We start from the raw sequence: 13,462 nt of genomic DNA, 5'->3' as shown, positions 1-13,462 counted from the left end.
TGTTTTGTGCTTACAGATCCAATACATTATTAAAAAGTTGCCCCTTAGTATCTTGAGCACTGTGTAAAAATACAAAACAAACCCAAATGAAGCCAGCTCTTCCATCAACAAACAGCAAACATTGAGCATTGCTGTTCTATCCCTGGGTCTAGGAACTTTCCTAAGTGCATCAACGGCCTAAAACAAAATAATAGATCCCTAAAATAACACCAAATGCAATCGGGTGTTGCTTCCAACAATGGGTTTACAGCTCTATTCCCAGGGCTTGAAAGAAAGGGGACTTATAAAATGATCTATAAAGGTCTTCAAAGCTAAGCTGAAATTTCACATAGGAAAGATTTTTTTTTTTTTATCGAGTAAGGTGTTGGTAAGAAAGCCTGGAAGGTAGCAGCTACATTCAGTCTCAAAAACAGAACTCTACAGAGAAGAAAACAACATAATGATTCTTAGTTCCTCCTTAATATCTGGATGCAAACTTCCTATCCCTTTTTTAATACCTTCGTGGGCAGGATGGATGAAACCGCAGTCTGCACTATTGTAGGTAAAAGAACCATTGGTAAATTCCTTTTGCTGTAAAATGTTACTTTAAACAATAATCCCGAAGTAAACAAAAACTTTGAGATACATCTTAAGTCATGCTCTGGAGACATTTTGTTCCAGACAGAAACATTCCAGGGTCTTGCTAAAGGGTTCTAAGGGCAAGGCACTGGGATTCAGTAAAAAGCCAAGTGCATAGATCAAATACACCCAAACCCTCAAAATATGAAACATGGGCGGTGGGAGGAACCCCATTTCTCCAGGTGCAAATTCTAACTTCGTAGTAAGGGACAACCGGGCTTCCCGGTTCTCGGTGGGATTGTCCCCAATGCTCAAGAGGTCCGACCCAATGGTACCAGGCCGTGGGCTAGTGCTTCACGCGTGGATCGTGGAAGAACACTGACCTGTTAGGTGAATTTCGTGTCTCACTTGTCATCCTCAGTCAGAAACATGGTAGACCGATCTTTTGACTAACCGAAATCAGTCACACGTATGTTAGTGCACACCTGTGTCACACGCACATACGCACCAGTGGGTCGATGGGAAACACTCAAGGGGACCAATGCCAGGTTCACGCCACACAGAAACTATACGGGAAAACACAAAGGCTCGAGGCACAGAACCAAGTCGGGGGATGCAGATGCGCCCAGACGCTCGGGCGGGACACAAAAGAGCAGAGCCGAGCTTACAGCCCCGCCGATGGGGACCGCCCGGGGCCCACGTGCGGACCCCGCCAAGCCCGCAAGCCACGCACCCCGACTCTGCCGCGCCGCCACAAAGAGGACCCCAAACTTGCCCGCGGGAGACTCGAGAGCCGCAGGGCGGGAGCCGCGCGGCGCCGCCCGCAGGCGTCGGTCAGCTTTCGCCACCGGTCCCCAGCGGTTCCGTGGAAGCTCGGAGGGGGCGCGTCAGCCCGCCCCGCAGCCCCCTTAGCGCCCGGCCCGGTCGCCCCCGCCGCGGTGACCCACGACCGAGCGGCGTCCCCCGAGGCCCGCCCGCCCAGGCTCCGCCGCCCCTCACCAGAAAGCGACGTGCCAGCGCCTCAGCGAGCCCAGAGACGACGCCGCCGCCGCCGTCGCTCCGGCGTCCGCGGCTCCGCCGCTGCCATCTTGGCTCCGGCCGGAAGTGACGTCGGTGGGGCGCCCGCCGCCCCGACACCGACCCGAAGCGGAGCTCGTGGCTTGCGACCCCTCGGGGCCCCGACAGGGCTCCGCGGCGTGACCCTGACGGGCTGTGTTGGCCTCGCTGTCAATCACTGATTCACTGCGGACCCCAGAGCGTCACCCTCGGAGAGAAGCCCGCGTCGCCATTGCTGGGCCAGGCTGACCACGGAAGAGTTATGGCTGAGGGATTCACAGCTCCTCAGAGAATCCACCACCCTTCACATGGTCAGGGCTGCTGGGCACGGTGGCGCACACTTTAAGGCCAAAATTCATTGAGGCAGAAGCAGGCAGATTTCTGTGAGTTCAAGGCCAGGCCGATCTGCATAGTGACATCCAGGACCACACCATGAGATCATGTCTCGTGCAAAATAAGAACAGAAGAAAGGGACCACTGTGAAGGCCATTCATTATACCTGTCGGGCAAATAGACCACTTAAGTTGTATGCAAAGGAGCAGGGCAGCCACATGCACTAAAATGAAACTCCAGCAAGGCAGATGCAACTGGGTGGCTGCGTTCATCCCTTACCAGGGGGCATTTGTCAGCCATGGACCTAGGTCGATGCCAGGGAACTGTGACACCTCAACCCTTGCCCTTGGAAACTGAGTCAATATTTACAGACAAGATAGCAAATAGATGTCTGGACTGTGGTGATGGAAATAGACTGGGTTGAACTAGAAATCGCTTCTGCACATTCCCCAAAAAAGATGTCTGACAGGAACCCAGCTGCCTGCCTATCAATCTAAAGTTGTGGAAAGATGCAGCCAGAGATGAAGGATACAGGTGTCACATCTAACCTCTTCCTGCCTAGCTATTTGGTCATTCAGCTCTTTGTTACACCAGCCACAGCAAATACATCTTCACACCATGTGCAGATATCCCACCACACAGACAAGTTCATGAAATGTACCTGGAATTTAGAAAACATGTCACTCAACATGGATCTTGGGATACGCTGACTGTAAATAAGGGCAATGTAGCTGATCGTTTCCTCAGTGTTATTGACAAGTGAAGATAATGTCCCATGTCAAGGTCTTGAAAATGACTGGGTCACCATAGAGACCATGGAAAAAGGAAATAAAACATCAAGGGTTTGCTGCTTATTTCACTATTCAAAGAAGAGTTTGGGTCGGGCGGTGGTGGCGCACGCCTTTAATCCCAGCACTCGGGAGGCAGAGGCAGGCGGATCTCTGTGGTTCGAGATCAGCCTGGTCTACAAGAGCTAGTTCCAGGACAGGCTTCAAAACCACAGAGAAACCCTGTCTCAAAAAACCAAAAAAAAAAAAAAAAAAAAAAAAAAGAGAGAGAGTTTGTAAACCTAAAAAAAAATGTGTGAGCATGTCACTAGAGTATACAGGATTATGATAGGGGTCGCCACTGGACTCTTTACTTGATTAGTGCCTTACAACTTAACCCATGCATCATCTGTGGGAGTAAAAGGGAGACCACCATCTTATCTATCACCAAACCGCCACAGAAGTCATCATTTGAGAAGAAAACCACAGCAATATTTACAGAGTTCCCCCTCCCAAAAGATTAAAACTTTTATAGCTAAGGTCAGAGAATTCGAACTACTCTTCAGTGGCAGTGCGAGCGAACGTCAGACTCCCTGAATGCTGACAGTCCTTGCTCTCTGCTAGGTTCTGCCACTCTGCATGACTTATGCTCATCAGAGCCAGGTGTGATGAGCTCATGGCCAGCTGTGGGAGCTAAGACCAACAGCGAGGAAGACATGGCCCAGCTACTAAAAGAGACCAAGGGGGCCAGAGAGATGGCTCAGTGGTTAAGAGCACTCACTGCTCTTCCAAAGGTCCTGAGTTCAATTCCCAGCACCCACGTGGCAGCTCACAACTTTCTGATGGATGCTGTCATCTCATGTGCAGATGTAAGTGTATACAAAGTATTCATCTACATAAGTAAATAAATGTAAGAAATGAGACCAAGTTTTTTTGTTTTTGTTTTTTTTTTTTTTTTTTTTTTTTTGGTTTTTCGAGACAGGGTTTCTCTGTGGCTTTGGAGCCTGTCCTGGAACTAGCTCTTGTAGACCAGGCTGGTCTCGAACTCACAGAGATCCGCCTGCCTCTGCCTCCCGAGTGCTGGGATTAAAGGCGTGCGCCACCACCGCCCGGCTGAGACCAAGTTTTTAACTTGGACAGTTCGACTCCGTAGGAAGCAACCATCTCATCCATGGTGCCTGTATATTTGCAGAGACACACACTTGAGAGTTAGATCAACAGTCATTGTGTGATAGCACACACACACATACACACACACACACACACACACATATGCTCTCAAGGATTAATTCTAGTGTAAATGTTGTCATGGTGGCCAATCCAGCCGCAGTTATCAGCTGTCATCACATTCAAGAGAACCATGACTTGGAGTAAGTAGGTAAAGGGAAGAGCATGTCTATGTGTGCATAAAGAGAGCTGGGTCTGATGACAGAAGCCTCCCACCCTATCTGTTTGGGAGGCTGAAACAGGAAGATCCTGAGTTCAAGTGCTTGTTAGGCTCCTGAGTAAGTACAAGGACAGACTGGGCAATCTAGTGAGCCCCTACCTAGCAAGTTCAAGGTCCTAAATTCAATCCCCAGCGTGGGAAAGAATGAAAGAGGAGCTGCATAAAAAAGATGGCGCACATCCTAAATATCCCCCTGAACTGTCAGGCAAGAACAGCTCTGAAAAGATCAAAGGTGCCGTCATAGTAAGTAGCCCCAACAGTGAGGAACCTGCCTCATAACCTTGCTTGTTCAGATAATGCACTGTTGACCTTAAAAACAACAAAATGGAACCAAAACAAAGTCTCTTTTCTTATGAGCAGTTTCTCCTTGGTTTGGTCCCTTTGCCCTTCTTTCTTATCCTCCATCCTTCTGCACATCATTCACCCAAGCAAGGAATGACTTTTTTTTTTTTTTTTTGGGTTTTTCGAGACAGGGTTTCTCTGTGGTTTTGGAGCCTGTCCTGGAACTAGCTCTTGTAGACCAGGCTGGTCTCGAACTCACAGAGATCCGCCTGCCTCTGCCTCCCAAGTGCTGGGATTAAAGAGGAATGACATCTTAATCACACGAGCAACCAAAAGATGTAAATCTTATTTTCTTGATTATCCTTAGATAAACACAAATGAAGTTAGCCAGGTGATGGTGGCACACACCTTTAATCCCAGCACTCAGGAGGCAGAGACAGGCAGATCTCTGAGTTCAAGACCAGCCTGGTCTACAGAACAAGTTCCAGGATAACCAGGGCTACACTGAGACACCCTGTCTCAGAAAAAAAATAATAAAATGAAGTTCAAAACTAGACATTAGACATCCTGGGGATAAAACCTGTGTCTTCTCGTCTGACAAAAACTTGGAGCAACACTGTCTCCTAAGAAACCTGCTGCAGCCCCACGATGCAGCTGCTGCTCACAGTGGCGAGGCTGAGCTGTAAGCAGGGGAAGGAAGTCACCTGTACCGAGCGCCTTCCCCTCTTGACACTGTGTCTTCAGCCTTAACACAGTCTTAACTCCTGCAGTTTCCGGAAGATGCTGAAGCTGAGCTCGTCGTAGCCAGACAGCTGCTATCAAGTCAGAGACGGAGTCAAGGAACTGTGTGGTGTCCACTGCTCAAGCTGCTTCCAGTCCTCAAGTGCACCAGGGCTCGGGGGACCAGACACCGCCCCAGCTCTGCAAGAATGGGGAAGCAGGGCTAGAGGACTGGACTGAGAAAAGCAGCTTACAACGCAGTCAGAGCTTACCAGGCCCTTCAGGACTGACTCCCCACACTGTTTATGTCGGGGGGGGGGGTTACATGCGTATGTGTGTGGTGTGTATGTATCCTTGCATGTGTGAGTTCACGTATGTGCTTGTGGAGGCCCACGGCTGACATCAGATGTCTGTCTTGATTGCTCTCCACTTTATTAACTAAGGCAGAGTGTCTCACTGAACCGGAAGCTCATAGATCCAGCTAGTTTCGTTAGTTAGAAGGTAACCTTGGGATTCCCTGTCTCGACCTCCAGGGCACTGGAATTTTTGGTGAGCAGCCACCCTCACCCACCACTTCCCTGCATGCTGGGGATCCAAACTCTCATTTTTCAATTTATACAGCAAGTTCTTTATCCTTTGAGTCATCGTCCCTGCCTGCCACAGGTGTTTTGTTTTCTTTTGTTTGAGACAGGCTCCTTTTGCCCAAGCTGGCCTCGACCTTGTCGAGTGACTGGAGATAACCTTGAACTGCTACTACTCCTGCCTCGGCTTCCTGGAATTCTAGGCATGTGCCACCATACCCAAACCCACAGGCAGGCCCTCTCCTGGGAAAAATTAAACAGTATTTTTTAAAAAGAAGGGAAAGAGGGCTTAGAGAGATGGCTCCGCAGTTTAGAGCACTGGGTTTTCTTTCCAGCACCCACATGGCAGCTCACAACAACTCTAGTCCCAGGGGATTCGATGCCCTCTTCTGGCCTCTGCACGCACCTGGCATGCATGTGGTGCACAGACAGAAAGCAGGAAAAATACCCATATACATAAAATACATAAATACATTTTAAAAATAGAATTTTAAAAGGAGAAAAAAAGAGCAACTTCAAAATGATAAAATAGCAATTCTAGCAACGATAACTTTATTCTATCCCAAACAAGACACAGATGTCAGATTCTTCATTTTTCCGTCGCATTCTGTGAGCCGAGCCAAACATGTTAATGAATGAGGTAAGAGGTCCAGCCTTTTCCACACAGATGCCCCTCAGTAGCCGGATTCGCTCCTTTCTCAGAAGCTCCAGTGTGCTGGGCTCAAAAGCCTACATGGTTTGTTCCCCAGAACACAAAGGGAAGGTTCCATCTCCGCGGTCCTCGAAGGCAGAATTAATTCGCTAACCAACCACCACGATGGCATGAATAAAACATATCCACTGGCAACAAAGACAAAGTGAAATGTTTTTCAGCAGGAAGCGGCAGCAGTGTGGGAGGGAACCGAAGATGAATCAGGTGCAGAAATCCACAGGCTACGCTGAGGTGGCCACACTGGGAGGTGAGTCGGTTAGAAGTCGCATGCTCTGCCTTTGCGGGGGGGAGGGGGGGGGATAACTGCAGACAGGATGAACCCTCCTCCTCCTCCTCCGTAGACTACTGCTCATTACGTACACATCCTCGGCATAAACCAATCTCTACACGGGAAATGCAGGGCTGCTTCTTTTGCTGTTCGGCTGAGAGTCTCCCATCACCCTTTCTATTCTGCACCCATAGTTGGGTCTTCCTTTAGAAGTCCGCTTCTGGATGAGCGCTTCCTTAGTTAGGTGGCTTCTGGAGAAAACAGCATTGCAAAGTCGGTGGGTTAAAACAACACACAGGCGTTCTCAGCGGCCTGCGGGTAAGGGTGGGGTCGGTTTATCCTGAGGGCCCAGGGGCATAGCCTGCTGCACGTCTCTCTCCGCATTCTGGGTTTGCCTCTGTACTCCCCCCCCCCCCCAGCTTGTAGACCATATGCCTTCAGCAGCCTCTGCCTTCACAAGCCTCTTGGGAAGAATACCAGTCATTGTATTTGAGAGTCACCCTAGACCAGGATGGTCTCAAACGAATTGCAGCTGCAAAGATGCCATTGAAAGGTCGCATTCTGAGGTCCCAGAGTACATGAGTGTTGAAAGACATTATCCAGTCCCAAAGCAGAGCCCACATGGGTGGTTTCCTCTTTCTATGGGTCTCATCACAACCTGTATCTGCAACTACATGGTACTGCCTCCTGCAGTGCAACGCCTGAACATGTGTGTTATATACCCCAAAAGTATCTTAAGCCCCATGAGAGAGAAGCCAACCATTGTGTTTCAGTGACAGACAGGTGTCTTCCTCATAAATACTGTTGAATAAGAAATATAATGCTCTCTTTGGTCATTTAAATATCATCTCTAAAATAAAAATATTAGCCATAGCCAAGGCTGGGACTCAGTTCGGTGGTAGAGTGCTGGTTTAGCTGGAGGCAGACCCTAGATTCTGTCCTCCACATTGGGAAGACTATGCCTTCAATTCACGTTTCCTCCCTCCTCTGTCCTGCCCAGGGGATTGAAACTCTGATTTCCTCATAAGATCCTTGGACTACCAAGAGAAATATGAATTCTTTTGCACTCACGATAAGAGTGCATTGCATTCCTTTGTCACAAAGGTTGTTTCAACAATATGAAGCAACCATACAGGTGTCCTAGGCAGGGCGATGACCTGTCAGGGCTTTGAAAGCAATGACATGGGCCTCCGTAAGTTAGCTGCGACTAACTTTAATTGTGAAACTGAATAAGGCATTCTACCTTCAGGATCCATTTTGCAAGGCAGCCCTAGTATCATCATTGACTTGAGAGCAGGCCTGGCTTTTAGGCGGTCCTGGTCAGACAGTCTGCTAACCATTCTACTTGGCACAGGAAAATATCTTCCATATCAAAGGACTATCTGGCTGCAAATACCACAGCTGTTCACAAAGCTGTACTGGATAACTCTGCATTTGATTTTCCAGCCTCACCTTGAGATATGTTTCTCTTTGACTGGAATATGGAGCCCAGGCTCATACAAAAAAAAATTTAAGAAGGGATATTGTCCATTTTCTATTATTTTTTTCCCATCCCAAGAGTTCTTTCAGATTTTTTTTCTTAATCCATTCCTGTGGTAGTTTGAATAAGGAATGTTCTCCATGGTCTCCGGTATTTGAAAACTTGGTCCTCAATTGGTGACACTGTCTGAGGAGGTTTAGGAGTTACGTTCTTGTTGGAGGAAGTATGTCACTGGGAACGGTTTGGCTTTGAGGTTAAAAAGCCTCTTGCCACATCTAGTTGAACTCTCTCTGCTTCCTGCTTGGACTTGAGGTGAGTTCCCAGCTTCCCACTCCTGCTGTCTTGCCCGCTGCTGGCCACTACGCCTCCCTGCCAGGATAGACTCATCCTAAAATCAAACGCTCAATCAAACCCTTCAGGAAATTGCTTTTCTGCCGCCCTTCGTGAAATTTCGATATCACAAACATGCTCGCTTATACACTGTACGAACATTTCTACACTGAATACTCTAGAATAAGCTAATCTTGTATGTAAGACCACAGTGAGCTTTGGTGAAAATAATCACAGGGACCCAGGGTGTGGGTCAGGGGTATACCACCTGATTAGTGTGCAGGAAGCCCTGGGTTTAATCTCCAGCAAGGGAAAAAAATGATCTGAGCCTGGCGTGGTAGTGCTCGCCTGTAATGTCAGCTACTAATGAGGCTGAGAGGATTATTTGAACTTGGAGTTCAAGGTCGGCCTAGGCAACATAGTGAGAGTATTTTTTAATGGTCTATAAAGGAGTAAGGGAGAAATGGAGAGAGAGAATGGAATAGGGAGAGGGATGGAAGAATACAGAGGAGGAGGGATTTGGGATACAGATAACTAAGTAAGAGTGTTTGAAAAAAGGCATATAGAAACCTAGCATTTTTGTAGATAGATAGGTGATAGATAGATAGATAGATAGATAGATAGATAGATAGATAATAGATGACTAGATGTTACATAGATAGATGATATAAACGAGTTTAATTGAGGTAGCCTACTCAGAGGATGATACTCTTCCCAGAAGCCATGGGTTGCTAAATCAAAAGCCCTGGCCCAGATGTGGGATACCTCTCCTTAAACTGTTAGTCAGCCGTGCCCTGGAAACCTCCCAAACAATATAAGCTATTGCTCTTACTCTTGATTGTCCACAGGCACTTAATGGTAAAACTCTATTGTAAAAACATCACATACTTTTTGTCATGGGCCATGGAGGCATTTAGCTGATGCTGAACAAGAAGCTTCCTCAATTCTAGATAGATGTCATAGTGCCAGAGAGTGCTGTACAGCCTCCGGGTGGGAGCGGAATCAACATTCTCACCTAGCTGAGAATTCCATGCTACAATACTGACTGATCTGGTGATATACACCCGTGGGCGCAATAGTGGTATAAATGTTGTGTGTGTGTGGGGGGGGTAACTAATCACTCTTTAGTTGGTTTAAGGCCTGATCCATAGAAGGGAACACATGTTTGCTACTGTAAATTTGGCCAAGAACCCAGGCCTGAGGAGATAATAGCACCCAGGGGTGAAACTACTATTATTTTGCTTAATGAGCATATTGTCAAACTGCCCTCTAAACTCATCTCTCTGTGCCCACAGATTAGTACAGCTCTCAGACCTCATCAGAGGAGCATCTTTGTGCAGCGGACAGCAGTTAAAGCAGAATCAACTGAAGTACAGAGAATACGGGTCACTCGACCCCAAGTGGCACATCTATATCACACCTTCTCCCCTCAGGGCTCAGGTACCATCGTGGAAGAGGGTATGGAAATATTGTTAAGAGCTAGGGATTAGGAAGGACCAGAGTGAAACCGTGTCTTCCGCATGCTGCACTCCTGAACCCAGAGCCGCTGTGGCTACCCGCACAAGACCTGCATGAGAGCCAGCCAGCCAGCGTTCCGGCATGGAGAGGAAAGACGCTCAGGAGCTCCCACCAGAGCTAAGGGGTTATTGACAGTTGGTGGCTGCTGGGAGAGAGAGAGTCAGTTTTCTTTAGGGGTACGTGTGTACGTGTGCGTGCACGCATGTGTGTATAGGGGGGACGGGTATGCATGTGTCACCCCAGCATTCAGGAAACAGAGGCAGGTGGATCACCATGAGTCTGGAAGCCAGCCTGGTCTACATGGCCAGTTCTGAGCCAGTCAGGGCTACTGTTAGACCCTTGATGCAAAAATCAAAAACATAAATGAGTTAGTCACATACATATGAGTATTGTCATTTTATTTGTCTAAATTGTATCCTTTTGTCTGGTTATTTTTAAGGCTGAGCACATTCACGTGGCATAGTTTTCTGTTCTAAGATATGTCAGGCCTGTGCTCGGCAAGCCCAAAGAGGCAGCATGCCAAAGGGGCCTCTCAGCACTCAGAAGACTGAAGCTTCACAGCCCAGCACTGCGGTGACTGGATCTAAAAATATCCCCTCACTAAAGCTCCAGAAGGACTGGAGAGGGACAGTCCCTATCTTGGGGTGTCTCATGCAGGAAAATGGCAGGGCAGGCACAGTGCTGGAAGAGCTGGATGCACAGAACATCCCCTATTTATTCTTCTCCAGGAGCAGTTGTCAAAACAATTTACAGGCAAGATTGACAGCTCATTAGCATCCCCTTAGCCACCTGGATTCAGACTGCTTTCCAGCAGACAGATAGAGCAAAGCAGAGGAAGCAGCTGCCCTGGGCCATGAGGCTCAAGCTCCCTCCTTGCCTTCTGCCATGATTAACACTCACAATAGGCATGCCTATGGACTGGGTTTTGAATCCACCGTGGGGCTGTCATCACAAGTCACAGGTCCTCCGCTGCTTCTTATAATCGACAGTGATGAAATACCACGACTGTCCTCACAGGAGGGCAAACATTCCAGCAGGGACGTCGTCTCCTCTGTGAGATTCCCGAAGAGTGCTGAAGTGTAAAATGGACTCGTGCGCCTCTCTGTAAAGTATTTATTTTAGCCATCATAAATGCTGCTGCTTTGGTCTTTGTTTCTGAGTGTTCGTGGTTTAGGCATTTGGACAACCTTAGTGGTGGTGCCTAATATCCCTGGGTCTGTTTTAAATTTAGTCTGTAAAATAAAAAGGTTAAACTAAGCCCCTAAGGTTCCCTCTAGTTCTAAAAAGGTTTGGTTCTGGTTGCATTTGTACACATTTCTCCAGGGCACTTTCACATCTGAGCACTAAGAGCAGCCATAATTGATGAGAGGTATTTTGAAATACAAATAGTTTGTGTCTTGGATTCTGAAAAATGTTCTAAAAAATCAATATTATGGGCTGAAGAGATGGGTCAGCAGGTAAGATCATTGTCACCCTTGCAAAGGACCTGGTGTTCACAGCCCCCTGTAACTCCTGCTCCAGGGGATCTGACTCCCTCTTCTAGCCTCTGCAGGTACTGCATTCATGTGCTACATATCCATAATTCAGGCAAACACTCACAAACGTCAAATAAATAAACATCTTCTGAAATAATAAATGTTCTAACCAGTATCCACCAGTAATTCCAGTGCTCTAGAAACAAAGTCAGAAAGATTGGAGGCCAAATCTCCATTCTTAATACAAAACAAAATTTCCAAGTTCCCCAAATTATGTACATTGTTTTTATGAAATTTTCCACATTTTTAGCAATGACAACTATTTAAGTAAAAAACTATGCACGCCATCTCCCATTACACACAATATACAAAACAAATAAAGAGCGCACTATTGCATAACCTGATGCGTATTCTCTTACATCATTATGGAATTCAGATATTTGTGATTAATGGGAGTTTTTTCCAGTGACAAATTCCAAAATCAATACTGTATAAAATATAGACTATATAAATGTACGTATATGAATATATCATAGAAATTACATGATACCAACATATATAAGACATAGTCTGAAATAACAAAATATATTTAATAAAAAATGTGTGTGTCGTTGTATATAGAAGTCACTATTCTGACCAGGTGTTGTGGTGGTGCGCACCTACGAAATCCCAGTGCTCAGGAGGTTGAGGCAGGAGAATTGTTACAAGTACAAGGCCAGCCTGGGCTACATAATGAGTATTCTGTCCTTCAGCTGTGGGTTCCAGGGACTGAACTCAGATCGTCTGGCTTGGTGGCAGGCCCCTTTATCCATGGAGCCATCCTCTGGCCCTCTCCGTCTCTCTTTACTGAGCTGCTCGTTAGATGAACATGCCAGGATTGGGTAGAAGAAAAACTACTTTGTATCAGTAAGTCCGCCTGAAGTTTAGCCTGTCCACATGCATCTGTTCATTCGTCATGAGTTTACAGAGCAACACGCAGGGGATGGGAGATGGAATGTGAGCTGACACACCTGGGTCCTCACAGGTCTGGGATTTACGACCTGTTTTTGAAGCCACGGTATATCTCGCCTGGAGGTCAGGCATTCCCGAGTCATCAACCTTGACTTTCAATCACCAGGGAGCTACAATGATAATACCTGTACGAATCGCAGGAGTAAATTTCCACGACCTTGGGTAGGCAGGGACTTTCCGACGTGATAAGCTCAGAAGCAGTTAGAGGGAAAGATGACTTGGATCTTACCAAGTTAAAAACTCAGTAATAAATAAAGCCATCAAGACAGCCAAGGCTACCCAATGACAGAAATATTTATAATACATGTCTCTATGGGTCAGGAGAGATGGCTCAGCACTTAAGAGCTCTGGCTGCTCTTCCAGAGAACCCAAGCTCAGTTTGCAGCGCCTGCATGGAAGGAAGCTCACAGCCATCCATAGCTTCAGATCCAGAGGATTCAATGCCCTCTTCTGACCTCTACAGGCACCAGGCACGTATGTGGTGGTACACACACATACATTCAACAAAATACACAAGCACATAAAATAATAAACCTAAAACAAAAATTTAAACTGTGTCTTTGATAAGTATCTCCTGTCCAGATTATGTGAATAATTGTTACTGAATTTACAATTGAGTACCACAAAGAAAAATTGTCTGTTTTTTTAAATTTTTTTTTAATTTTATATTTTATATGCATGGGTGTTTTCCCTGCAATATATACATGTGTATTACATACATACCACGGAGGTCAGAAGAGGGTGTCAGATCCCATGTAACTATTAAGTCACCATATGGGTGCTAGGAATTGAACCCAGGTCCTCTGGAAGAGCAGCAAATGCTCTTAACCACTGAATCATTTCTTCAGCCCCATTTTTGCTATTGTTGTTTGTTTGTTGTTTTTAAGGGAAAAATACTTGAATATACATTCCCATAAGACATGC

General features: G+C 46.7%; 1 protein-coding gene across 5 annotated transcripts in view; it reads right to left on the bottom strand.

Moving 5' to 3' along the window:
- Positions 1-1,650, bottom strand: part of Prdm2 (PR/SET domain 2) — a 106,066-nt gene extending 104,416 nt beyond the window's left edge. For 4 of the 5 annotated variants that reach the window (XM_057783619.1, XM_057783620.1, XM_057783621.1 and 1 more), the window contains exon 1: positions 1,558-1,650. The gene's annotated coding sequence lies outside the window, so the exon portion shown is untranslated. The remainder of the gene's footprint in view (positions 1-1,557) is intronic. The other variant, XM_057783623.1, reaches the window with a different exon arrangement.
- Positions 1,651-13,462: the final 11,812 nt, after the last annotated feature.

Source organism: Chionomys nivalis, chromosome 11, assembly GCF_950005125.1.
Source record: "Chionomys nivalis chromosome 11, mChiNiv1.1, whole genome shotgun sequence".
NCBI lineage: Eukaryota > Metazoa > Chordata > Mammalia > Rodentia > Cricetidae > Chionomys > Chionomys nivalis.
Note: the sequence above shows the minus strand (reverse complement) of the source record. Positions and strands in the feature narration are given on the sequence as shown.